Source organism: Scyliorhinus torazame, chromosome 4, assembly GCF_047496885.1.
Source record: "Scyliorhinus torazame isolate Kashiwa2021f chromosome 4, sScyTor2.1, whole genome shotgun sequence".
In the NCBI taxonomy this organism is placed as follows: domain Eukaryota; kingdom Metazoa; phylum Chordata; class Chondrichthyes; order Carcharhiniformes; family Scyliorhinidae; genus Scyliorhinus; species Scyliorhinus torazame.
In genome coordinates, this window is record NC_092710.1 from 146923201 (window position 1) to 146948844 (window position 25644).

A 25644-nucleotide genomic window follows, 5' to 3' on the forward strand; every position below is an offset into this window, starting at 1 on the left:
TCATCCTGTGAGCGTGGGATCAGGGAGTGCCCTTTATTAACAGAAAGGTGTTCCACTCCCTGAATGTACAGATCCTCTGCGATCACAGCCTCAGGAAAATACACATTTACCAAAATGTTGCCAGGGCTAGAATAGTGTAGCTCTGAGGAGTGATTAGGTAGTTTGGGGTTATTTTCCTTCGAACAAAGAAGGCTCAGGGGTGACTTAACTGAGGTGTACAAAATTACGAGGAGAAGAGATAGAGTGGGCAGGATGAAATTGTTTACCTTGATGGAGAATTCTAGAACCAGGGGACATATATTCCAGATAAGTGGCAGAAGGTGTAGAGGGGACATGAGGAAGGTTTTTTTTACCCAGAGGGTAGTGTGTATCTGGAATTCACTGCCCACGTTGGTGGTGGAGGCAGAGACCCTAAACTCTGTTAAAAAGTACCTGGATCTGCACTTTAAAAGCTGTAGGCTCCAGGGCTATGGTGCAGAAAGGTGGCATTAGAAAGAGCATCCGAGGGACGGCATGTGGCTCAGTGGTTAGCACTGCTGCCTATAGCGCTGAGAACCCGGGTTCGATCCCGGCTCTGGGTCACTGTCCGTGTGGAGTTTGCACATTCTCCCTGTGTCTGTCTGGGTTTCATCCCCACAACCCAAAGATGTGCAGGTTAGGTGGATTGGCCACGCTAAATTGCCCCTTAATTGGAAAAAAAATAATTGGGTACTTTAAATTTACAAAAATAGAAAGAGCACCTGGGCGTCCTCAGGCTGAGCCGATTGGCCTCCTTCTGTGCTGTAACTTTTCTATGATTCTATGATTGTACGTGGGCGCAGGCTATCCTGGAAGCGTGCATGACAGTTACATCCTGGGGTAGTCGGCGATTCCCAGGGTCTTCAAGAACCAGCCCAAGTTGACAGATTGGCTCATGAGGGACAAGAGATGTCCGTTGAGGCCAAAGCTGATGATGCCATTGTGGAGGCGCTGACCAAGGTGGAGTCCCGTTATAGTGAGGCCCATGCTACCACCCATACTATCATTGAGCAGTGCACCAGGCTGCTAAAGACCTGGTTCCACTGCCTGGACTGCTCTGGCGATGCTTTGCAGTACAGCCCCCCCCCGAGAGTCTCCTGTTTTGTTGTAGTCTGCTGTGCCCTCCACAATCTGGCACAGCAGTGGGGCGACATGTTGGAGGAACATCGGCGTCATATGAGAAGGGGGACCAGGAGGGGGTGGAGAAGACGCCTGAGGATGTTCCGGAGGGATGGCAGACCAGCAGTGGCAAGGGTCCGACAGCCCAGGTGGACCAGGAAGGCCCTCATAGCCAACCGATTTGCATGATAGAAGGCTTTGTCTGTCAGTGTCAGTGGGCCATTACTCAAGGCAGGAGGGTGATGACCTCTCACTATGAGGAAAGCTGTGGTGCTCCTGAAGGTTCGACTTAAATATGAAATATGACCCCTGTCTTTCTGCTGACTGCGCACTGACCCCCAGCCTCATGCCTGAGTGTGTGTTGGGGATACATTCCTTTAGACCAGAGTTACAGGGGATGGGGGTTAAGGTGAAAATCTGTGTCCAGTGAGTGATGAGGCTTGCGTTCTAGGGTGTCCATCACTGTGGGTTTCATGGGCTTCAGTGGCTTCTCATGGGTGGCCTGTGGGAGGATCTGAATCCAGATAAGGAGAAAGATCCAGCCTGTTGGAAATGGAACAAAAACAGAGGCCTTGATGTTTCGGATGAGACGTTTCTTAATGGTGAGCATTTCATGTGGCAATTGTCCAACCCGTAACTACGATCACTGACCTCACCAGTGCCAACTCTGCACTTCCATAGATTCTTAATCTTTTGTGGTCTTCGGGTTACTCCATGGGATGGAGGAGCAGACAGAGTGAGCTCCAGAAGCCGCTGGGTCATCTGGCTCTGCCAGTCCTGGAGGCCCGTCATGGTGTTGAAGCCCTCAGCGATGATCCTCTATAACTGGGCCGAGTGCCTCAGTAATGTCCACCTGTGTCTGGGGCATGTCCCTCAGAGAATGCATCATGAGGTTGTGCCCCTCAACCATGGTCGCCAGAGACTGAGCTATGCCTTGGACTTATGACTCAGACATCGTGCCCCAGGCTGTCCACTGCGGTCACCACCCTTGCAGTATTGGCCTGGGTGCAATGATGGCACCATCTCCTGTACCTGAAGCGTTTTGGGACTCCTCCAATCGGCCTTGCAGCTGGAGGAATGTCGCTGACACCGCCACCTGATTCTCACGGCTCTGGCTTAGCATCTTTTGCAGCTCAGGAGAACTTCCAGAGGTTCAGCATCTGACTGGGGGGCCAGCTGTGTCCTGGGATCCCCCACCCCCCCATAGGACCATAGCACCATAAGACATATGGAGCAGAATTAGGCCATTCGGCCCATCGAGTCTGCTCTGCCATTCAATCATGGCTGATATTTTCTCATCACCATTCTCCTGCCTTCTCCCCGTAACCCCTGATCCCCTTATTAATCAAGAGCCTATCTATGTCTTAAAGACACACAGTGATTTGGCCTCCACAGCCTTCTGCGGCAAAGGATTCCACAGATTCACCACCATCTGGCTGAAGAAATTCATCCTCATCTCTGTTTTAAAGGATCGTCCCTTTAGTCTGAGATGGTTTCCGCTGGTTCTAGTTTTTCCAACAAGTGGAAACATCCTCTCCACGTCCACTCTATCCAGGCCTCGCAGTAGCCTGAAAGTTTCAATAAGTTCGCCTCTCATCCTTCTAAACTCCAACGAGTACAGGCCCAGAGTCCTCAAACATTCCTCATACGACAAGGTCTTCATTCCAGGGATCATTCTTGTGAACCTCCTCTGGACCCTTTCCAAGGCCAGCACATCCTTCCTTCGAGACGGGGCCCAAAACTGCTCACAATACTCCAAATGGGGTCTGACCAGAGCCTTATACAGCCTCAGAAGTACATCCCTGGTCTTGTATTCTAGCCCTCTTGACATGAATGCTCACATTGCATTTGCATTCTTAACTGCTGATTGAACCTGCACACTAACCTTGAAGAATCATGAACAAGGACTCCCAAGTCCCTTTGTGCTTCTGATTTCCTGAGCAGTTCCCCATTTAGAAAATGATCTATGCCTAAATTCCTCCTTCCAAAGTGCATAACCTCACACTTTTCCACATTGTATTCCAGCTGCCACTTCATTGCCCACTCTCCTAGCTTGTCCAAGTCCTTCTGCAGCCCACTTGCTTCCTCAATACCACTTGCCCTCTACAGATCTTTGTGTCATCTGCAAACATGGCAACAGTGCCTTCAGTTCCTTCTTCCAGGTCATTAATGTATATTGTGAAACGTTGTGGTCCCAGCACAGACCCCTGAGGCACACCACTAGTCACCGGCTGCCATCCTGAAAAAGACCACGGAACACTCAGACCTCCTTATGCGGGACACTTTTGTGACTGGAATTGGGTCAGATCTCATACGCGCGACCTCGCAGAGACTAAAACGCTAGCGCTCGCCATGACGGTCGCACTGCGCAACTTCCAGTCCTACACCCCCAGCCGCGTGGCCCACCCCTCATACGCTTCGTGGACCCAACAGACAGCCGCCCCAGCGGGGACGCTGCCCACCCAATAAGTCTGCGCTACACGCCAGCCAGCGAACCCCGGGGGCCCCCAATGCAATTTTTGTGGCCAACAGAAGCACCCCCGCAAACGCTGTCCGGCCCGCACTGCCCTTTGTAAAGCCTGCGGGAAGAAGGGCCACTTCGCCGCGGTGTACAACATTGTCATGTTCATCAGGCCCGAAGTCCAGCGGCTGCTTCGGGAAGGCATCATCGAGGCCAGCAACAGCCCCTGGAGAGCTCAAGTGGTAGTGGTTAGAACTGGGGAGAAACACCAAATGGTCGTGGACTACAGCCAGACCATCAACCAGTACACGCAGCTCGACGCGTACCCCCTCCCACGCATATCTGACATGGTTAACCAGATTGCACAGTACCGGGTCTTCTCAACGGTAGACCTGAAATCCGCCTACCGCCAGCTCCCCATCCGTAAACCGGACCGTCCATACACTGCCTTCGAGGCAAATGGCCGCCTATACCACTTCCTTAGGGTCCCTTTCGGCGTCACAAAAGGGGTCTCGGTCTTCCAAAGGGAGATGGACCGAATGGTCGACCGGTATGGGTTGTGGGCCACCTTTCCGTACCTAGACAATGTCACCATCTGCGGCCATGATCAGCAGGACCACGACGCCAACCTTGCTAAAGTTCTCCACACCCCTACTCTCCTAAACCTCACTTACAACAAGGAGAAGTGCGTGTTCAGCACGAACCGCTTAGCCATCCTCGGCTATGTTCTGGGGCCCGATCCCGACCGCATGCGCCCCCTCATGGAGCTCCCCCTCCCCCACTGCCCCAAGGCCCTCAAACGCTGCTTGGGGTTCTTTTCGTACTACGCTCAGTGGGTCCCAAACTATGCGGACAAGGCCCGCCCACTCATACAGTCCACCCAGTTTCCCCTGACGGCCGAGGCCCAACAGGCCTTCGCCCGATCAGAGCTGATAATGCCTAGGCCACATTGCATGCTGTAGATGAGACACTGCCCTTCCAAGTAGAAAGTGACGCATCAGACGTTGCCCTTGCTGCCACCCTCAACAGGCAGGCAGACCCGTGGCATTCTTTTCCCGCACCCTCCATGCCTCAGAAATTCGGCACTCCTCCATCGAAAAGGAGGCCCAAGCTATCGTTGAAGCTGTGCGGCATTGGAGACATTACCTGGCCGGCAGGAGATTAACTCTCCTCACTGACCAAAGGTCGGTAGCCTTCATGTTCAATAACACACAGCGGGGTAAGATCAAAAATGATAAAATCTTGTGGTGGAGAATCGAGCTCTCCACCTATAATTACGAGATTATGTATTGCCCCAGCAAACTCAACGAACCCCCAGACGCCCTATCCCAAGATACATGTGCCAGCGCACAGGTAGACCGACTCCGGGCCCTGCACGACAGCCTTTGTCACCCAGGAGTCACACGGTTGGACCACTTCATTAAGGCACAAAATCTGCCCTACTCCATCGAGGAAGTAAGGACAATCACCAGGGACTGCCAGATCTGTGCTGAGTGCAAGCCGCACTTCTACCGGCCGGACCGCGCGCGCCTGATGAATGCCTCCCGCGCCTTTGAATGCCTCAGCATGGACTCCAAAGGCCCCCTCCCCTCCACCGACCGTCACACATATTTTCTCAGTGTGATCGCCGAATACTCCAGATTCCCCTTTGCCATCCCATGCCCTGACATGACGTCTGCCACCGTCATTAAAACCCTCAACACAATCTTCACTCTGTTCGGTTTCCCCGCCTACATCCACAGTGACAGGGATCCTCATTCATGAGTGTTGAGCTGCGTCAGTTCCTGCTCAGCAGGGGTATTGCCTCCAGCAGAACAATAAGCTATAACCCCCGTGGAAACGGACAGGTAGAAAGGGAGAATGGGACAGTATGGAGGGCCGTCCAGCTGGCCCTACATTCCAGAAACCTCCCGGCCTCCCGCTGGCAGGAGGTCCTCCCTGATGTACTCCACTCCATTCGCTCATTACTCTGCACTGCCACTAACAATACACCCCAATGAATGTCTTTTTCCCTTCCCCAGGAAGTCCACATCCGGGGTGTCGCTCCCGACTTGGCTCACAGCTCCGGGAACCGTGCTTCTCCGTAAGCAGTCCGACTCCACAAGGCAGACCCGTTGGTGGAGAGGGTGTACTTGCTCCACGCAAACCCCCAGTACGCCTACGTGGTGTTCCCCGATGGCCGGCAGGATACTGTCTCCCTCAGGGACCTGGCGCCAGCAGGTTCCACCCCCACACTCCTTCCACCCCCGGCGCCACCCTCCCCTCCCCCGTCGCTCCCAACAGCACCCCCCCAGGATCTTCCATTCCCCCCCCCGCCCACGTCCAACGATGAAAAGGATTTTGGCATGCTCCCGGAGTCACCATCGACCAGATCAGCACCAACATCGCCGACACCACTGCGTCGCTCCCAGAGGAACATCAAGGCCCCTGACCGGCTAAACTTCTGACAGGTCCACCGGACATCAAAGGACATTTGTTTGCTCAAATTCTGTAAATATTAACTCATTGTTGTATATAGTTATCCACCACCCAGCCGGACTCAATTTTTAACAGGGGGTGAATGTGGTAAACCACTGTTGCACCTGTATTAGGTGATGTACGGTAGGACCTGTACTACAGGTTCGCCGGTAGTCCCTGCCTGCTGGCTCCGCCCAGGAGGCGGGGTATAAATATGCGTGTCCTCCAGCTAGCAGCCATTTTGCCATCTCATGGCAATAAAGCCTCAGTTGGATTCAACTATCGTCTTTTGTCCAATTGATCGTGCCTCAGAGGGACTGCAGCACAGTAGTGCCAAAGGTATGATGTAGTGAGTCACATGATAGTAGACTGTGTGAAGAAGGGTCTCCGGAGCTGACATGGAGAAAGTGCCAATATATGGCAGTGCCTTGGATATGAACATAGTTATGGGTTGATGACAAACAGTTTTTAGCAGCCTCAGTATTTGGCTTTTGCTTTAAAACTGTTTGATTTGGGGTTTGTGGTAGTATGCATTAGAGGTCATGTGGGACCGTGAAGCTGTGATGTCATTAGCTGACAGATCCCGGGTCCTGGTTGGCTGTTGACCTCTAGCTCCGCCCTGAAGGCGGAGTATAAGAACCTGGAGTTCTCCCCCGCAGGCCAGTCAGCTACTGAACTGCGGGGAACTAAGTCACGCTTAATAAAGCCTCATCGACTTCATCTCTATTCGTCTCTCGTGAGTCTTTGTGCGCTACAGGGTTTGACATTCCAAATATGACCTTTTTTATAATTAGTATTCCATCTTCCAATTGGCCTCTTGGTATCTGGCCACCGAGTTCTGGAATTCTCTCCAAAACCTCTCTGTCTTTCCACCTCACTCTCTTTCTTTAAGGCACTATTTATAACCTATCCTGTGACAAAGCATTTGCCTCATGCCCCCTTCTTTCGCTTGAGTCAGTTTTTTGACTCTGCTCCCATGAAGCACCATGGGAGGGATTCTCTATTTCAGACACTAAGAGCTGACACCGGACATAATTGGTGGACTTCTACAACAGAAAAATTGGCACTGGTCCCAGAGCAATTCCAGAACAGTTAATGGGCTAGCACTAGCAACACGTGGAACGTGAGCGATTCCAGAGAAAAACGGTGTTGGATTCGCCGGGGTCGGGATTGGTACTCGAGAGGCTGACAAGCTGCAGGTGAATATTAACACTCCACTGCCCACACACACTCATCCCAGCAAGCAAGATGGCACTAGTTGTGCTGGAGACTGCCAATCCCATTGATGAGTCAGCTGAGGCCAGAGGGTTCCCAGGAGGACACCCAAACAACCCGTGGCACTAAGTTCACAGTGGGCAGTCAGCAGCATGTGCAGCCATATGGCTGCCTTTCGGACTGCAACAATGGTCCACACAGCCCACCTCCTGACCACCCCTCGCTACTCTCTCTGCCCTGGCAGAAGCCGCCTGCCAGCGGCACGACTATGGTGATGCTGGACACTTTTCGTACCCCCCGTCCCCTCTCTCTCACAGCAGCCACTGTGCCTGTTTTCCGATTTTTGAAACCACAAGTGGAGCTCGCTGCCGGTAATTCCACTTGGTGAAGGTGGAGCATCCTGGGGACCCCAGAGAATACCAAGTCGGGCCCGCTATTGTCAACAGCATTTACTGTGCGTTTGAGGTAGAACTGATGCTGCTGTGGAGGCACCGGAGCATGGCATTCTGTCAGCCGCCCAGTGCCGGACACGGTTTTCGCCTCACGCACCATGCTCCGCCCAATCGCATTTCATGATTCCGTCGACGGCCGACGGAGAATCCCACCCCTAATGTTTTACGATCTTAAAGGTGATATATAAATGCAAATTGTTGCTTTAATGGTTCCACGAGCCCCCGTTATCCGCCAATGCCTCTCCAATATAGTTATTGCTTCTGTGTGACTCTGAGTGCCAGCAGCTGACTTGAACAAGGGAGAAATCTAGCCAGGTACTACTCCGCAATCATTTGACTTCCAAATGCACAAGGGCCTGTAGCTAATGACCAGGTGTCATATCTTGGCCAATTGTCTCCTGACATGTGCTGGGCCAGTTTTAGTGTGCCTACCACAGTCACAGCTGAGATTTGCCAACTCAGCACGGCTTGTGTCAAACCTGCAATGTTTCTAGTTCATTTACCCATGGCTCTAACCAGCTGAGCCACACAGATGGTGTCTTAATGTTGATTTGGCCATAAGGTACATCTGGAGAACTCCAATTATGATTGCATTACCTGGTTTGACTACTGATATTGTTGCAGCATTCAAGTCTTTTCTTTCACCGGTATTTGTCCACGCCCAGAGTTAGTAAGTTAGACATTGGGAATGTGTGTGTGCAAGGTCACTTGTGGAAAGTGATGGGCTTGGCAGTCTTTTAGCACTCATTTCTGTTTTAAATACTATCCAAGTGTTTTCACAGGATAAAGGGCTTTACCCTCTTGGCGTCAGTGGGCAAAGGTCTAACATCCCCCTAAAGGAAAAAAAACAAACTGAAGGGTTATCATCCCTGTGACCATTCCATCGTCATGTCTAACCTAATAATAAAACCCATTGGTGTGAGGTAAGTACCATATTGTATTATTATTATTATTTTTTTTTTTTTTAATTTAGTTGTTAGCCAGATCTTGGTTGAAAGTTAGAGGGATGGCAGGGAGGGGAGTGCAATGTTCCTCCTGCAGGATGTTTGAGGTGAGGGATGCCGTTAGTGTCCCTGCTGATTTTACCTGCAGGAAGTGCTGCCATCTCCAGCTCCTCCAAGACCGAGTTAGGGAACTGGAGCTGGAGTTGGAAGAACTTCGGATCATTCGGGAGGCAGAGGGGGTCATAGATAGCAGCTTCAGGGAATTAGTTACACCAAAGATTGGAGATAGATGGGTAACTGTAAGAAGGACTGGGAAGAAGCAGTCAGTGCAGGGATCCCCTGCGGTCGTTCCTCTGAGAAACAAGTATACCGCTTTGGATACTTGTGGGGGGGGCGGGGGGGGCTTACCAGGGGTAAGCCATGGGGTACGGGCCTCTGGCACGGAGTCTGTCCCTGTTGCTCAGAAGGGAAGGGGGGAGGGGAGCAGAGCATTAGTAATTGGGGACTCGATAGTCAGGGGCACAGATAGGAGATTTTGTGGGAGCATGAGAGACTCACGTTTGGTATGTTGCCTCCCAGGTGCAAGGGTACGTGATGTCTCGGATCGTGTTTTCCGGGTCCTTAAGGGGGAGGGGGAGCAGCCCCAAGTCGTGGTCCACATTGGCACGAACGACATAAGTAGGAAAGGGGACAAGGATGTCAGGCAGGCTTTCAGGGAGCTAGGATGGAAGCACAGAACTAGAACAAACAGAGTTGTTATCTCTGGGTTGTTGCCCGTGCCACGTGATAGTGAGATGACGAATAGGGAGAGAGAGCAATTAAACACGTGGCTACAGGGATGGTGCAGGCGGGAGGGAATCAGATTTCTGGATAGCTGGGGCTCTCTCTGGGGAAGGTGGGACCTCTACAGACAGGATGGTCTACATCTGAACCTGAGGGGCACAAATATCCTGGGGGGGGAGATTTGTTAGTGCTCTTTGGGGGGGTTTAAACTAATGCAGCAGGGGCATGGGAACCTGGATTGTAGTTTTAGGGTACGGGAGAATGAGAGTATAGAGGTCAGGAGCACAGATTTGACGTCGCAGGAGGGGGCCAGTGTTCAGGTAGGTGGTTTGATGTGTGTCTACTTCAATGCCAGGAGTATACAAAATAAGGTAGGGGAACTGGCAGAATGGGTTGGTACCTGGGACTTCGATGTTGTGGCCATTTCGGAGATATGGATAGAGCAGGGACAGGAAGGGATGTTGCAGGTTCCGGGGTTTAGGTGTTTTAGTAAGCTCAGAGAAGGAGGCAAAAGAGGGGGAGGTGTGGCGCTGCTAGTCAAGAGCAGTATTACGGTGGCGGAGAGGATGCTAGATGGGGACTCATCTTCCGAGGTAGTATGGGCTGAGGTTAGAAACAGGAAACTCCCTGTTGGGAGTTTTCTATAGGCCTCCAAATAGTTCCAGGGATGTAGAAGAAAGGATGGCGAGGATGATCCTGGATAAGAGCTGTGGTGTTGGGTGTTCTGACACACAGATGAGCCAACACGGTTGTATATGGTGCAACGCTATTTTATTCAAACTTACTATGTACAGTTTTGTCTTTGCACTCTGCACGTGGGGGTTCCCTGCTTGTGATGTTGTAACAGCTCTTCTCTGTTTCTTTGTCCCCAGACCTACTGACCACCAGGTGTCGTGCTCGTGCTTTTTATGTGGTTGGTGTTCTTGTCTGTGATTGGTTGTGGTGTTGTGTGCTCTGATTTGCCTGTTGGTGTGTCCATCATGATGTGTGTGTTTGAATATCATGACATCCCCCCTTTTTACAAAGATATGTGCCTACGTGGTAATAAATATGATCGTGTCGTGAGTGCATCTAAGAGTGTGTGTGTGTCGTGTGCAGCATGTGCATATGACGGAACTATGTACATGGGGCGATGTCGGGTGCGTCACATGAACCAAGTTGTACCATAACATAACATAAATGTGAACGAGAGAAGAAGAAAAAAAAACTTGAACAGTTGTCCAGTCAGACGACATCTGGAACGATAAACAACAACAGGTTATCATGTAAAATTGTGCAACTTGTTAAACATATGAACGGTATTATAAGTCCAGTCTAATGGGCTTGCGACGAGTTCGGGTTGATCGCCTCAAGGGTGGATCAAGAACCACCGGCTGCTGTGCAGGCATGGCCATGGGTGGCGATGGAAAGGGCGTGATGTGCGGCAGCTCCACAAAGTCATCCTCGGAAGCCTGTTGAGGATCTGGCGTGTGCGTACTGTGTGGCTGTGAGCGTGGAAGTCGGCGAAGGGCGCGCCGATTGCGGTGACGCACTGAACCATCCGGCATGCGAACCAGGAACGAGCGGGGAGCCACTTGTCGGAGGACTTTGGCCGGTGCTGACCAGCCACCATACGGTTGATGGACGCGTACTTTGTCTCCGGAGGACAGGGGGGGCAGGTCCGTCGCTCGTGTGTCGTACCGACTTTTCTGGCGATCACGCTGCATTTGCATGTTCCGAAGAACCGCCTCATGGTCTGTTGTTGGTGCCAGGATGGAAGGTACCGTCGTCCTGAGGGAGCGACCCATTAGTAGCTGCGCTGGCGAGAGACCCGTGGATAGCGGGGCCGATCGATAGGCCAGCAAGGCAAGGTTAAAGTCCGATCCGGCAGCAGCCGCCTTGCACAGGAGCCGCTTGGCGATGTGGACACCCTTTTCAGCCTTCCCGTTCGATTGTGGATGTAGAGGGCTGGATGTCACATGAGTGAAACCATATGCTGCGGCAAAGGACGACCATTCACGGCTGGCGAAGCAGGGTCCATTGTCTGACATGACAGTCCTTGGAATGCCATAGCGAGCAAATGTTTCCTTGCAGGCCCCAATGACTGTGGACGACGTCAGATCATGGAGAGGCATGACTTCCGGGTAGTTTGAGAAGTAGTCTATAATAACGATGTAATCTCTGCCGAGCGCGTGAAATAGGTCAACACCCACCTTCGCCCAGGGGGACGTCACCATCTCGTGTGGTAGAAGTGTTTCCGGAGGTTGCGCCGGCTGAAACCTCTGACAGGTTGTGCAGTTGAGCACCATGTTGGCTATGTCTTCATTAATACCCGGCCAATATACCGCCTCCCGGGCCCTTCGTCTGCATTTTTCGACGCCCAAGTGGCCTTCGTGTAGTTGATGAAGAATCATCTGGCGCACGCTGTGCGGAATAACGATCCTGTCTGATTTCATAAGGACCCCGTCTATGTTGGCAAGATCATCTCGCACATTATAAAACTGGGGGCACTGCCCTTTGAGCCACCCTTCCGTCATGTGGCGCATCACTCGCTGCAGAAGGGGGTCAGTTGCCGTCTCTGCGCGTATGTGGGCCAGACTAGGATCATCAGCTGGCAGATTTGCTGCTGTCAGAGTTACGTGTGCCTCAATTTGACGCACAAACCCCTCCGCATCTGGTGGTGTGCTCACTGCTCGGGAAAGAGTGTCCGCCACGATGAGATCCTTCCCCGGAGTGTAGATCAGTTCGAAATCGTACCTCCTGAGTTTAAGTAAGATGCGCTGGAGGCGAGGAGTCATGTCGTTCAGGTCTTTGTTAATGATGTTGACCAGGGGGCGGTGGTCAGTTTCGACCGTAAATCGTGGCAGGCCATACACATAGTCGTGGAACTTGTCCAGTCCAGTTAACAAGCCCAGGCATTCTTTTTCGATTTGCGCGTAGCGCTGTTCAGTAGGGGTCATGGCTCGTGAGGCATATGCAACCGGGGCCCATGACGACGTGCTGTCTTTTTGCAGGAGTACCGCTCCAATACCAGATTGGCTGGCGTCTGTTGAGATCTTTGTAGGGCGAGTCGTGTCAAAGAAGGCCAGCACTGGTGCCGTGACCAGTTTGTGCTTGAGCTCCTCCCATTCCCGCTGATGCGATTGGTGCCAGTTGAATTCTGTCGATTTTTTTACGAGATGGCGCATATTTGTTGTATGAGAAGCCAGGTTGGGAATGAACTTCCCAAGGAAGTTGACCATGCCCAGGAATCTTAGGACAGCCTTCTTGTCAGCCGGTCGTGGCATGGCTGTGATGGCGCTAACCTTGTCTGCATCGGGACGGACCCCTGACCTTGAGATGTGGTCCCCGAGGAATTTCAGCTCCGTCTGGCCGAAGGCACACTTCGCACGGTTGAGACGCAGGCCATTTTGTCGTATGCGGGTGAAGACACGTCGTAGACGATGCATGTGTTCCTGCAGAGTGGTGGACCAAATGATGACATCGTCCACATATACACGTACCCCTTCGATGCCTTCCATCATCTGCTCCATAATGCGGTGGAAAACTTCAGATGCTGAAATGATGCCGAATGGCATCCGGTTGTAGCAGAATCTGCCAAAAGGGGTGTTGAATGTGCATAGTCTTCGGCTGGCCGGGTCCAGTTGGATCTGCCAAAATCCTTTGGAGGCATCCAATTTGGTGAATATTTTGGCTCGCGCCATCTCGCTGGTGAGGTCCTCTCGTTTCGGGATGGGATAGTGTTCCCGCATGATGTTGTTATTCAGATCTTTAGGATCTATACATATACGGAGCTCGCCAGAGGGCTTCTTTACACAGACCATGGAGCTGACCCATGGCGTGGGCTCCGTGACCCTGGATAGGACCCCTTGGTCCTGAAGAACCTGCAGTTGTACCTTGAGGCGGTCTTTGAGTGGCGCAGGAACCCTGCGAGGTGCGTGAACGACAGGGATGGCGTCCGGTCTGAGTCGAATCTTGTACGTGTATGGCAATGTCCCCATGCCTTCAAAAACCTCCTGGTTGTGAGCAAGGAGGGAATGGAGATTTGCGTGGAACTCAGCATCCGGGATGTCGGATATCTCATCTGGAGAGAGAGACAGAATGCGCTGTACCAGGTGAAGGACCTTACACGCCTGTGCGCCCAGTAACGAGTCCTTTGATGAGCCGACAACTTCGAAGGGGAGTGTGGCCGTGTGCATCTTGTGAGTTGCCTGTAGCTGGCAAGATCCTATGGACGGGATGACGTTCCCGTTATAGTCAACCATCTTGAGCCGGGATGGCGTGATGGGTGGTTTGACCTTCATGGCCTGGACTGCAGAATATGCAATCAGGTTGGCGGATGCGCCGGTGTCCAGACGGATGGCGACGCGCGATCGGTTGACCGTCAGGGTGGCACACCACTCATCGGCTGGATTGATGGCATTGACCTTGTTGACATCGATGACGGAAACGCGGAAGGCATCCTGGTCATCTGCATCACTTAACTGGAAGTCTTGATGCGTGGGCTGGACGGTCCTGACTTGTCTGCGAGATTGTCGAGGATGCGCCGGATCCATGGGTTGAGCCGAACGACAGTGGGCTGCGTAGTGGCCCATCTTGCCACATCTGAAGCACTGTCGGTTTTTTGCAGGACATTGCCCTTTTAATGTAGAGCTCCACAATTGCCGCACGTCATGACGTCACGGCGTTCGTTGCGCCACTGCGCATGCGCAGTGCGATCTTGCGGTGGGCGCGCCTGCGCAGTGCGTCCCTCGTTGTGGCCGTTATTTTTGGCGCGCACCTGCGCGGGAGACCGCGAAAAGCGCGGGAAGCGGCCGCAGTCGTCCGGGCCGTGGGTCGGGAAGTAATCGACGGCCTGGATGCGTTCGACGTCGTGGGCGGCCTGGCTTGCCGATTCGACGGCTGGGGACCCCCTCCGTGCCAACTCGGACGCCTGAAATCGGGCAAAACGGCAGGTAGCATTTTCGTGGAGGACACAGGCTTCCACAGCAGACGCTAAGGTGAGGCTTTTTATTTTAAGAAGCTGCTGGCGTAGGCCACTAGAGGCAACGCCAAAAACAATCTGGTCCCTGATCATGGACTCTGTGATGGTGCCGTAACCGCAGGACTGCGCTAGAATCCGGAGGTGCGTCAAGAAGGGTTGAAAAAGCTCCTCCTTACCTTGCAGGCGTTGCTGAAAGAGGTATCTTTCAAAACTTTCATTTACTTCAACTTGAAAGTGCTGGTCCAGCTTGAGGATGACCGTGTCATATTTGGACTGGTTTTCGCCCTCTTCGAACACCAGTGAGTTGAAGACGTCGGTGGCGTGCTGACCTGCGTAGAAGAGGAGCATTGCAATCTTCGTTTCATCCGAGGCACTCTGTTTTTCGGTGGCACGGATGTACAGGTCAAATCGCTGCCTGAAGAGCTTCCAATTGGTACCTAGGTTCCCCGCGACCTGCAACGGCTGCGGTCCGTCGGTGTGGTCCATGTCCAGAATGGCAGGTTAGTAGGCAGGTATCGATCCACTCCTGTACCATGTGGTGTTGGGTGTTCAGACACACAGATGAGCCAACACGGTTGTATATGGTACAACGCTATTTTATTCAAACTTACTATGTACAGTTTTGTCTTTGCACTCTGCACGTGGGGGTTCCCTGCTTGTGATGTTGTAACAGCTCTTCTCTGTTTCTTTGTCCCCAGACCTACTGACCACCAGGTGTCGTGCTCGTGCTTTTTATGTGGTTGGTGTTCTTGTCTGTGATTGGTTGTGGTGTTGTGTGCTCTGATTTGCCTGTTGGTGTGTCCATCATGATGTGTGTGTTTGAATATCATGACAAGAGCGAAAGTAACAGGGTAGTTATTATGGGAGACTTTAACTTTCCAAATATTGACTGGAAAAGATATAGTTTGAGTACATTAGATGGGTCGTTTATTGTACAGTGTGTGCAGGAGGGTTTCCTGACACAATATGTTGACAGGCCAACAAGAGGCGAGGCCACGTTGGATTTGGTTTTGGGTAATGAACCAGGCCAGGTGTTGGATTTGGAGGTAGGAGAGCACTTTGGGGACAGTGACCACAATTCGGTGACGTTTACGTTGGTGATGGAAAGGGATAAGTATACACCGCAGGGCAAGAGTTATAGCTGGGGGAAGGGCAATTATGATGCCATTAGACGTGACTTGGGGGGGATAGGTTAGAGAAGTAGGCTGCAAGTGTTGGGCACACTGGATAAGTGGAGCTTGTTCAAGGATCAGCTACTGCGTGTTCTTGATAAGTACGTACCGGTCAGGCAGGGAGGAAGGCGTAGAGCAAGGGAACCGTGGTTTACCAATGAAGTGGAATCTCTTGTTAAGAGGAAGAAGGAGGCCTATGTGAAGATGAGGTGTGAAGTTTCAGTTGGGGCGATGGATAGTTACAAGGTAGCGAGGAAGGATCTAAAGAGAGAGCTAAGACGAGCAAGGAGGGGACATGAGAAGTATTTGGCAGGTAGGATCAAGGAAAACCCAAAAGCTTTCTATAGGTATGTCAGGAATAAGCGAATGACTAGGGTAAGAGTAGGACCAGTCAAGGACAGGGATGGGAAATTGTGTGTGGAGTCTGAAGAGATAGGCGAGATACTAAATGAATATTTTTCGTCAGTATTCACTCAGGAAAAAGATAATGTTGTGGAGGAGAATGCTGAGACCCAGGCTATTAGAATAGATGGCATTGAGGTACGTAGGGAAGAGGTGTTGGCAATTCTGGACAGGCTGAAAATAGATAAGTCCCTGGGGCCTGATGGGATTTATCCTAGGATTCTCTGGGAGGCCAGGGAAGAGATTGCTGGACCTTTGGCTTTGATTTTTATGTCATCATTGGCTACAGGAATAGTGCCAGAGGACTGGAGGATAGCAAATGTGGTCCCTTTGTTCAAAAAGGGGAGCAGAGACAACCCCGGCAACTATTGACCGGTGAGCCTCACGTCTGTAGTGGGTAAAGTCTTGGAGGGGATTATAAGAGACAAGATTTATAATCATCTAGATAGGAATAATATGATCAGGGATAGTCAGCATGGCTTTGTGAAGGGTAGGTCATGCCTCACAAACCTTATCGAGTTCTTTGAGAAGGTGACTGAACAGGTAGACGAGGGTAGAGTAGTTGGTGTGGTGTATATGGATTTCAGTAAAGCGTTTGATAAGGTTCCCCATGGTAGGCTATTGCAGAAAATACGGAGGCTGGGGATTGAGGGTGATTTAGAGATGTGGATCAGAAATTGGCTAGCTGAAAGAAGACAGAGGGTGGTGGTTGATGGGAAATGTTCAGAATGGAGTTCAGTTACAAGTGGCGTACCACAAGGATCTGTTCTGGGGCCGTTGCTGTTTGTCATTTTCATCAATGACCTAGAGGAAGGCGCAGAAGGGTGGGTGTGTAAATTTGCAGACGACACTAAAGTCGGTGGTGTTGTCAACAGTGTGGAAGGATGTAGCAGGTTACAGAGGGATATAGATAAACTGCGGAGCTGGGCTGAGAGGTGGCAAATGGAGTTTAATGTAGAGAAGTGTGAGGTGATTCACTTTGGAAGGAATAACAGGAATGCGGAATATTTGGCTAATGGTAAAGTTCTTGGAAGTGTGGATGAGCAGAGGGATCTAGGTGTCCATGTACATAGATCCCTGAAATTTGCCACCCAGGTTGATAGGGTTGTGAAGAAGGTAAGAAAGGTTTCTTTGGTAATAACAGAGTTTCACTGCTGCAGTGTCAAAGCTCTGGGCCAGGGAGCGCCCGTTTCCCATACTCCCTTCCTGATCATCCATTATGTCATGGCCCACTTGCTTTACAGTGTTGGCCTTTATTGGTAGAGGGATTGAGTTCCGGAGTCAGGAGGTCATGTTGCAGCTGTACAAAACTCTGGTACGGCCGCATTTGGAGTATTGCGTACAGTTCTGGTCACCGCATTATAGGAAGGACGTGGAGGCTTTGGAGCGGGTGCAGAGGAGATTTACCAGGATGTTGCCTGGTATGGAGGGAAAATCTTATGAGGAAAGGCTGATGGACTTGAGGTTGTTTTCGTTGGAGAGAAGAAGGTTAAGAGGAGACTTAATAGAGGCATACAAAATGATCAGCGGGTTGGATAGGGTGGACAGTGAGAGCCTTCTCCCGCAGATGGAAATGGCTGGCACGAGGGGACATAGCTTTAAACTGAGGGGTAATAGATATAGGACAGAGGTCAGAGGTAGGTTCTTTACGCAAAGAGTGGTGAGGCTGTGGAATGCCCTACCTGCTACAGTAGTGAACTCACCAACATTGAGGGCATTTAAAAGTTTATTGGATAAGCATATGGATGATAATGGCATAGTGTAGGTTAGATGGCTTTTGTTTCGGTGCAACATCGTGGGCCGAAGGGCCTGTACTGTGCTGTATCGTTCTATGTTCTATGTCGGGGGACTGATGGAAGACCTGCAGCTCCTGCTGTCTGAACTGTAGATACGTTGTGGCACAATAGGAGGACAGAAAGGAGAGATATGCGAGGGGCTGTGGGTGGGGGAGAATGACAATGTCAACTTCTTACAAAACAAAGGCAGAAGACATTCTTGCTGTAGTGTAATTTCTGTGCGGCTTTGAAAGATGGCATTATAATAGATGTACTGCATAAGTGTCATGTTGCTCTCCTTATTTAATTGTTTTGAAAAAATGTAATGGCCTCGTAACAATTAAGAAATTTTAAAACCAGCAAAAATGAAGAATAAAGCATTGTTTAAAAATTAACACATAGCCAGAAATACCAAAGGGCTCGTTTCTCAACAGCTCAAGTACACGTGACGCTGAAGTACAAGTTAGATACGCAGCTGAGTTGTTTTATTTCTCTGTGACTTTTTGTGACTTCTAACCAACGGACAAAGATACTAAGGAAGAAATCAGCTGTTCTTTAATTGTAGAGAGACATAATCACAATGTAGCAACCCATTATTACTGGTGTTTGCTTGCAGTTCGCACAGAGGGCACCGAAATGTAGAAAAGCCTCCTCTGTGTAGCCATTTATCTCGATACACAATGGAAATAGCTTCTTCCTACATGTGAACGTGTTGCCACAGCTAGTTCCTTTTTTTTGTGAATTACAATGGGAAACAGATGCTTGTTGATTAGCAGTTTCTTTGGTAATAACAGAGTTTCACTGCTGCAGTGTCAAAGCTCTGGGCCAGGGAGCGCCCGTTTCCCATACTCCCTTCCTGATCATCCATTATGTCATGGCCCACTTGCTTTACAGTGCTCAAAGTGTAAACAAGGTGGCACTTCTCCGCCTTCAGGGGTACTGAGGACCACCGGTGCGGACCACTTTCGAGGTAGCGGTACCGATCACCCCCTGCTGGTCCACAAAAGCTGGTAACAGTCTCCAGCTCACTCATTTATCTGGACCCCATCATACGGTGGACTGAAAATGGCAAGCCACAATGAGACAACTGCACCAGTCGAATTTCTGTCTCTTGCTGTGACATCTGCTTTGCCAGGAAATCCAAAGTCTGGAGAGCAAGAGACAATTTTGATTTCAAGTGGTTCCAAAATACAAACCTGGCAGGCGGTTTGCTTATCCATCCTTCCCCATGAGATAAATGGGACATGGGCGGCAGGCCCATCTCCTGGAACACTCCTCTTCAAATCTTTTGCTGTCGTGTTGCCATAGTCACCTGATCACAATAAAGGAGGTTATTTGGTCCAACTTTGTCACCTATCTTAAAGTGCACCCATTCCAGCAGCCAGTTGTTGTTTTTTTAACAGGCTCTTGCATGTTGTGTAGTCCATTCCATGTATTGATCCCTGTTTTCATGAAGATCTTCCTGGTCTTAATTAGGCACGATAGAGGATTGATTTGATTTGATTTGATTTATTATTGTCACATGTATTAGTATACAGTGAAAAGTATTGTTTCTTGCATGCTGTACAAACCAATGCATACTGTACATAGGGAAAGAAGGAGAGACTGCAGAATATAATGTTACAGTTATAGCAAGGTGTAGAGAAAAGATCAACTTAATACGAGGTAGGTCCATCCAAAAGTCTGATGGCAGCAGGGAAGAAGCTGTTCTCGAGTCGGTTGGTACGTGACCTCAAACTTTTGTATCTTTTTCCTGATGGAAGAAGGTGGAAGAGAGTATGTCCGGAGTGCGTGGGGTTCTTAATTATGCTGGCTGCCTTTCCGAGGCAGCAGGAATTGTAGACAGAGTCAATGGATGGGAGGCTGGTTTGCGTGATGGACTGGGCTACATTCACGACCTTTTGTAGTTTCCTGCAGTCTTGGGCAGAGCAGGAACCATACCAAGCTGTGATACAACCAGAAAGAATGCTTTCTGTGGTGCATCTGTAGAGGTTAGTGAGAGTCGGAGCTGACATGCCAAATTTCCTTCGTCTTCTGAGAAAGTAGAGTCGTTGGTGGTTTTCTTAACTATAGTGTCGGCATGGGGGGACCAGGACAGGTTGTTGGTGATCTGGACACCTAAAAACGCGAAGCTCTCGATCCTTTCTACTTCGTTCCCATTGATGTCGACAGGGGCATGTTCTCCACAACGCTTCCTGAAGTCAATGACATTCTCATTGAGGGAGAGATTATTATCGTTGCACCAGTTCACCAGATTCTCTATCTGGATTAACAAGGCTGATACCAGAACTGGGAGGATTTACTTATCAGGAAACAATTGAACAGGCTGGGGTTCTTTTCTCTCGAAAAGACAAATTTGAGGGATGACCTGGTTGAGGTGGTTAAGATTTTCCAGCAACCCCCCCTCCACTGCTCCTGCTTCCACGGGTTTTGAGGCAGAGAATTCCAAAGAGTCACGACACTCTGAGAGAAAAGGGGGCAGGATTCTCCAATCCCGCGGCAGAGTGTCCACGCCGTCGTAAACACCGTCTCGTTTTACGACGGCGTGAACGGGCCATTGCCAGGACTAATTCTGGCCCCTACAGGGGGCCAGCACGGCGCTGGAGCGGTTCGCACTGCTCCAGCTGCTAATCCCAGCGCGAAATGTGCGCCACAGGATCCGCGCATGCGCAGTGGCGCCTGCACCAACGTGCGCATGCGCAGTGGCCTCCTTCAACTTCGCCGGCCCCGACGCAACATGGCGCAGGACTACAGGGGCCGGCGCGTAGGAAAGGAGGCCCCCAGCCAGAGAGGCCAGCCCGCCGATCGTTGGGCCCTGATCGCGGGCCAGGCCACATCGGAGCCCTCCCCCTCCCCCCCGGGGTCGGACCCCCCCTCTCCCCCACAGGCCGCCACCCGACCCTCCAACGCTGAGGCCCGCCTGCTGAGAGCAGGTTAGAACGGCGGCGGCGGGACTCGGTTTTTATCTTACGGTCGTCGGCCCACTCGGGCCGGAGAATCGCGTGCCGGCGTCGGGGCGGCGTGGCCCAGGGCTGGGAGAATCCCGCCCCTTTCTCCTCATACCTGTCTTAAATGGGTGACCCCTTTTTAAAGAGTGACCCCCTGGTTCTAGATTCTGCCATAAGAGAAAACATCCTTCAAACATACACTCTGTCAAGACCCCTCATGATCTTATATATATGTAACATATATGTTCTGATCCCCTCCTTGTGTTATTTTATGGAGGCAACTTACTACAATGCATCTGCAACTGCAAATGTAATTGATCCCTATTAAAAGCCAGTATGCTGAATTGAGGAACCACCCAGAGAAACACAATGATAAACATCTAAGACTTTTCATCACCACCTGATTAGAAGATGCACTGCATTAAATAAGGCATTAATGTGCATCCAAAGGGCTGTTCGGAAATGTGCTGCAACCATTGAAAGTGATAGTGTCCATGTTCTTCCTTAGCATCCTGAATTCTGATGGTCTGCTAATGAACTGTTTAATGCTAGCCAAGTTTTTATTGCTATCTCCAAAAGTACATCCAATTACACAAGTCATTCATATGTGACAGGTGTAATGCTGTTTGTCTGACTTCAATAAATAGTAATGGACGTGAAGGAGAATAATGACTGAGAACAGGATGTTCAAGTGAAGGGCGACATCACATTTTGCTTCTGCCAAGCAGATCACTGGCCTGAATTACCACCGACAAGGCTGTCAGCTCATTACTGCCATTCATCCAGACTGCCTTTCAGTTCGAGAAGTGGTTAGGACAGTGCAGTGCATCAGTGCCCCAGTGCATCCTGCTTTAGTGTTGGTGTGGTGCGGCTTCAAGCTGACAATTCAATTCTGCACACATTTATCATGAGGAACAAAGGGAATGATCCGACAGCAGACATTTTTATTGAAGGTGGGTGCAAGTTAGTGGGTTTGCAATGTAAACATCAGGAACTGGTACACAGATATCTTTCTCTCGGGTTAACTAGAAAAACATCAAGGGCCGAGTTCTCCGTTCCTGAGACGCCGGGACAGGATTAGTGGACTTCCACGACAGCAAAATTGGTCAGCTGGTCCAATTCGCCGACCGTTAGGGGGTTAGCACCGGCGCCACGTGAAACACAATCGATTCGAATGAGAAATGGTGCAGATTCGCCGGGTTTGCAATTGACACTCAGGAGGCTGACAAGCTGCAGCCGCATATACACACTTCACTCCCCACTCACACCATCCCAGCCAACAAGATGGCAGCGAGGAGAGCGGCTCCATGCTTCACTGACGCTGAACTTGAGACCCTGCTGGATGCTGTGGAGAGGCGGTCGACCCTGTACCTGGGGGTGGGAAGGAGGCTGCCAGCATAGGCGTTGGCTGGGCCTGGACGCGGGTGGCAAACGTCGTGAGCACCGTGGGCAAAACCGTCGGGACCGGCCAGCTGTGCCGAAAAAAAAACTGCATGACCTCCTCAGGGCGGCCAGGGTGAGCAGGCAGCACTGTACCCCAGCACCAACCCCCGTCCCACACACCCGTAACCCAACCCATCCCTCCTCACCCGGAGGATGGCCAAAATCCCATTCTGCACCACATGCTGACTGCATGGCTGGCTGCCTTGGCTACTGAAGCCACCACCCACACCCTGGGCTGCATGTATTGGACTGCCAAACACTGTTTTTTGTTTCTCCACCGCCGCCACCACCACCCCCCCCCCCCCCCCAGGCCCCCTTCCAGGAGAAAGCCGCAGACAGGAGGGAGACCGTCGGACCTGCGACCCCTCAAAATAGGGTACTGGCTTGGTCGGTGGGCCCAGAGAGAGGGTAGTCACCGGGGCAGAGGTTGGCATCAGACGAGGAAGCTGAGTTGCGGTTTCCCATGGCATGTGTGTCATCTCCCCGCCCCCACACCACCCCCACATTCCCTCTCCACCACCACCCCCCTCACCCCTTTCCATACACCACCCCTCCCCTCACAAACCCACCCCCCGGCCCGCGATCTTGCAGGAGCTGCTGGTGATGGCACGGTCCCTTCTGGTATCCTCCGCCCCAACCACAAGTGGAGAGCAGTGACGAAGTGGACATGGACACGGACGGGAGCCCCCGACCCACATCCCTTGACACCCCGGAGTTCAAGCCCGGGAAAAACACTGACCTCCTGTCATAGCTGTCTCCAATACCCTCCACCATCCCAGAGACACTCACCTTGGTGGGGCATTTTAGTGAAGAGGCTCCTGGGACACTATCCGATATGCACTACACACGTGCTGCGGTAGAACAGGTGGAGGTAGGAGCCCCCAAGGGGGCCGACAGCTGGAGGGCTGTCCAGATGGGTTTTGGGCTTCTGGAACAGACGGTCCCATTGATTGTGGAGATGCCGTCGAAGTGTCAGGGACTACATGAGGGATTGTCTGCGAGCGTCCACACCTGCAGGTGCAGTTTGAGGAGTCCAACATTGTGCAGGAGGTGGTGCTGAACATGCGTGTCACCCAGGCCAATACCGCACTGGTGTTATCCACGGTGGAGTCCTTGGGGACGAAGATCTAGGGCATTCTGTGCAGGCAGTGGCTGAGGCCCAGGACAGGACTGCCCTCTCATAGGCAGCCGTGTACCAGAGCCACCTGGATATTGCAGCAGTACTCCAGAGTGTGGCCCAGTAACAGCGGGTCATCACTAAGAGTGTCGGCGGCATTACCCAGGCACTGGCCGACGTGGCACATACACAGAGGGAGGTAGCTGATGCTCGATCAATAACTCCAGAAGCGAGATTGGAGACAATTGAAGGCTTTATTACACTAGATGTTTCCCCCAGCAGCGCAGGTACAGAAGGCAGCTGCTGGGGAGACACAGGCTCTTATACTCCGCCTTACTGGGCGGAACCAGCAGGCAGGCTTAACCAATGAAAACAGAACCTCCTACACCAATGGTCTTACAGCATTACAGGGTATCGTAATACCTCTAATACCGACTACCACATTCAACCCCCTGTTAAAAAAAGAGTCCGGCAGGGGTGGTGGCCTCGCATTACACAGTGGTAGAGGTTAAGGTTATGGAGGTACCGGGTATACATCAGTACAGTGATTTTGCCTTGTTACATCGCCACTATTTACATAATTTATTTACAGTTCAGAATTAAGCAATTAGTCGATCGGGGGCCCTGGTCGGCCTCTGCGATCGTCGTAGCTTCGGTGGTGATGCAGGCGCTGGCACGGACATCTGTGTCTCCGGGAGCGTGGCTTCGGCTTCTTCGGCAGTTTCATCACCCCTAGATGGGACCGGTGGGAGGACCATTCCATCTGGGAAGGGGGTGGCTGTGGGGTGCGCTGGTGGGAGGGAGGGTGGGATTGGTGGTGGGGGTGTGTGTGGAGATCCAGCGGGCGCCAGGTCCCGTAAGGAGACCGTATCTTGTCGGCCGTCGGGGTACGCCACGTAGGTGTACTGAGGGTTACCGTGGAGGAAATGGACCCTCTCGACCAATGGGTCCGACTTGAGCGCCCGCACGTGTTTGCGGAGCAGGATGGGTCCAGCAGCTGCCAGCCAGGTTGGCAGTGAGGTCCCGGAGGAGGACTTCCTAGGGAAGACAAGGAGACGTTCGTGAGGTGTTTGGTTGGTCATGGTACAGAGCAGTGACCGGATGGAGTGGAGGGCATCTGGGAGAACCTCCTGCCAGCGGGAGACTGGGAGATTCCTGGACCGACGGGCCAGTGGGACGGTCTTCCAGACCGTTCCGTTCTCCCTCTCTACCTGTCCGTTTCCCCGGGGGTTGTAACTGGTCGTCCTGCTCGAGGCAATGCCCTTGCTGAGCAGGAATTGACGCAGTTCGTCGCTCATAAAGGAGGACCCCTTATTGCTGTGTATGTAGGCGCAGAAACCGAACAGCGTAAAGATACTGTGGAGAGCTTTTATGACGGTGGCTGCGGTCATGTCAGGGCAGGGAATGGCGAATGGGAACCGGGAGTACTCGTCAATCACGTTCAGGAAGTACGTGTTGCGGTCGGTGGAGGGGAGGAGCCCTTTGAAGTCCATACTGAGGCGTTCAAAGGCACGGGAAGCCTTTATCAGGTGCGCTTTCTCTGGCCTGTAGAAGTGCGGCTTGCACTCCGCGCAGATTTGGCAATTCCTGGTGGCTGTCCTGACCTCCTTGATGGAATAGGGCAGGTTGCGGGTTTTAATGAAATGGAAGAATCGAGTGACCCTTGGGTGGCAGAGGTCCTCGTGGAGGGCTCGGAGGCGGTCCACTTGTGCATTGGCACATGTGCCGCGGGATAGGGCATCAGGAGGCTCGTTTAGCTTCCCGGGACGATATCAGATATAAGGTGGAGAGTGCGATCCTCCACTGTAAGATCTTGCCGTTCTTTATCTTGCCCCGCTGTGCATTATCGAACATGAAGGCCACCGACCGTTGGTCAGTGAGGAGAGTGAATCTCCTGCCGGCCAGGTAATGCCTCTTATGCCGCACAGCTTCTACTATGGCCTGGGCCTCCTTTTCAACTGAGGAATGGCGGATTTCTGAAGCGTGGAGGGTGTGTGAGAAGAAGGCCACGGGTCTGCCCGCTTGGTTGAGGGTGGCCGTCAGAGCTACGTCGGCTGAAGGCCTGGCGGGCCTCTGTCAACAGGGGAAAAAACGTGGATTGGATTAGCGGGCAGGCCTTGTCCGCATAGTTGGGGACGTACTGGGCATAATAAGAGAAAAATCCCAGGCAGCGTTTCAGGGCCTTGGAGCAGTGAGGGAGGGGAAACTCCATGAGGGGGCGCATGCGTTCAGGGTCTGAGCCTATAACTCCATCATGCACTACGTAGCCGACGATGGCTAGACAGTCGGCGCTGAACACGTATTTATCCTTGTTATATGTGAGATTAAGGATTTTTGCGGTCTGGAGTAATTTGCAGTTGGTGTCGTGGTCCTGC